Below are 3,215 nucleotides of genomic sequence, written 5' to 3'. Positions count from 1 at the left end.
AACCATTCAGTTTATTGCAGTAGCATCCATATTTACCCTTTTCCTCAATACATTGGGTGAAATTTCTCTTTCCTTGAACCTCTTTCATTTGTTGCTCATATAAGAGCAGTGCTAAGATCTAAAAGAGCCTGGCCTTTGGAATCAGAATAAGTGTACATCAAATTTTCATGTGTGTAACTTAAACAGTTTATTAGATCCCTCGGACACTTCACTGCCTCATCTGGAGATGAGAGTGGTAATACTTAACTTTAAAGGTTGCTTTGGGGGTTAAATATTTGAATATATTTACAACATCAGATGCAATATAGGTACTCAATAACAAGTGACTATCCTGATAATTGTTGTTTTATATGAAATGTTTCTCCTGCCATTTTGGGCCTTCTTTGATAGAGGTGTTTAGTGTTTATATCAAAAAGACACCTGCATGCATATGTTTATCACAGCATATTGCACAGTTGCAAAGATGTGGAATCAGCCTGAGTGCCCATCAACTGATGAGTGAATAAAGAAAATGTGATTATATATGTATATGTATACAGATATATCTGTATGTGTATACAGATATATATGTATGTGTATACAGATATATATGTATGTGTATACAGATATATATGTATGTGTATACAGATATATGTATGTGTATACAGATATATGTATGTGTATACAGATATATAGATATATGTATACTGTAGAATACTACTCAGCCATGAAAATAATGAAATGTCTTTTGCAGTAACTTGGATGGAACTAGAGGCCATTATTCTAAGTGAAGTCACTCAGGAATCGAAAACCAAATACTGCATGACTCCCTTATAACTGGAAACTAAGCTATGGATACACAAAGGCATACAGAGTGTTATAATAAACATTGGGGACAGGGTAGGAGGGATGAAAAGCTACCTATTGGGTACAATGTACACTACTTGAATGATAAAAAATATTTCAAAAATATTTATTTTTACTGACTATAAAATGTTGAAATGAGATTTAGAGATAAAATCAAACTTCTGCATATCTTGAAGTTACATTAAGTATCCCTTCACTAGGCTGCCATCGTAACCTATGCTTGAAGGTTCACAGAGGTTGTGCAGTCCATGCCCAACTGAGGGGAGAGTGGGCCTGGAAACTGGTCAGTGCTCTGCAAGCCAAGCCTTGCACCTGTCATGGGGTTACATTCTCCATAGGGTATGTTTTTACTAATTCTTACAAAGACATCATATGGGCTATAGAAGCCGTTCTTATGCCCCATCCAATAATTTTTCATATTTTTTAAATTCTCTGTTTGTTTCTTTTGACTTTTTGGATCACTTATTTGTTCCTTTTTTTTTTTCATGTGCTCCCCTAGTTCTAAGCACAATTCCCAAGCCATGGATAGATATTAGATAAATAAATGCACATAAATGTTTATTTGATTAAAAAAAAAGATGATCCAGGTGAAACATGATGAGGGATTGAAGTAAGAATATAAAAACTAAATTAGAGGCTAGACAAATAAGGGGATATAGACATGAGGGAGAGGGAGCAAAAGAAATGGCATTTTTGTTCCTAAGAGAATGTGCAGAAGGTACAAAATATGTTGAGGGAGACACTGAGCTCCCTCTTTTGAACCCATGAATTTATCTTCATGTAGAGGTGCACAGAAAGGCAGGTGAAAATCTGTGCAGGTAGCATAGAAACCAATTCAAACTCAGAGATAAGATGTAAATCCATGTATGAGAATAAAATTTTTTGAGGGAAAAAAGAGTGAAAAGAAAATGGAGCTGAGAATGCTAATATTTAAGAGATGGCTGGAATTGGAATAAGGATGACAGAGCTGGCAGGGTATTCAAAGAAAGCTGGCAGGACAAACTATGTAAAATTAATTATTTAAAAGTTTATCAGATTTTATTTTCTGTCTTTGCTTAAGCCTTCCTTATGAAAAAAAAAAAAAAAGTCCTTGTTTGGAAACTCTTGAATGGTTCCAGGTATGCTCCATTGCAAACTGAACAATATTACATATATGTATTACTTTTCTACTAACTACCAATTTTCTCATCTGAAAAGGCACAGTGACGCAAAAATTGCACCCTCATTGGTTTGCCTACAAATGCCCACCTTCCACCTTTATGCTTCAGCTCCATCTCTGTTGCTGCACTCCCTCCATTGCCAGCCCTAGTAGAATTAGTATCACCTCCAAATCATCCCCTGCCATAATGAGCAAGAATTGCAACCTCTCTTCCTGTTCTTTTGCAGCCTGGGCACATCTCTATTTTTTCACCGACCACTTTATGTATGTGTATTTACACACCTGATTTCCCTAAAAGACCGTGAGTTAATTAATGGAGGAAAATATTTGCTATTTATAGTTTAACCAACAGCAAAATTTCTGGCAAACACTGAGCATCCAAAGAATATTTGTTAAATAAGTAGGATAGTTGCAGAAGTGGCAAGCTGCCAAGCAATTCTACTTATTTAAAATCATTTTATCTTGACTGTGTTTAGAACCAAAAAGACATCTCAGCAACTTAATTTACTTCTCACTAGTCTTGGTTATAGACAAAGTCTAATGAGCAAATGTGACGTAGGAACTAAATGATTGTATGATTGATGTAGTGAGCCTTACTTTCTTTTAAAATGTACTAAATATGTGTATATTTCTGTCTATACATAATGCTCTGGTTTGAATATGTTTTCTAAATATCATGCTTTGGAGACTTAATCCCCAAATTCTTGATTGAAGGTGGGACCTTTGGGAAGTAGTCAGCATTACATAAAGTCATCAAGGCAGAACCCCCATGCTAGCACTGGCGGCTTCATAAGAAAAGGAAGAGAGATCCGAGCTGACATACGTGACACACATGCTCTTGCTCTCTTGGTTTGTGATGCCTTCTGCCGGGTTATGATGGAACAAGAAGGCCCTCAACATATGTTGGTGCCATGATTCTAGACTTCTTGGCCTTAAAAATCATGAACTAAATAAGCCTTCATTTTTTTATAACTAACCCTGTCTCAGATGTTCAGTTGTAATAGATCATGGACAAAGACAATAGCAAAATTTTCTGTGTATGTCAATAATTTTCCAAGTCCACCTCCTCAGCATGTCTGCAGTTCTACCCAGGTATATATTTATGTAAGGCCACTGGGATATGTCTCATTTACAATCACATGCTCATGCTTCCTTCCCCTCTTCTGCTCCAGGTTCTTTTCCATGGCATTTTTCTGAGATTGCCAAAGAT

This window comes from Pongo abelii, chromosome 2 (assembly GCF_028885655.2).
Source record: "Pongo abelii isolate AG06213 chromosome 2, NHGRI_mPonAbe1-v2.0_pri, whole genome shotgun sequence".
NCBI classification, from domain to species: domain Eukaryota; kingdom Metazoa; phylum Chordata; class Mammalia; order Primates; family Hominidae; genus Pongo; species Pongo abelii.
This window is presented reverse-complemented; position numbering follows the sequence as displayed.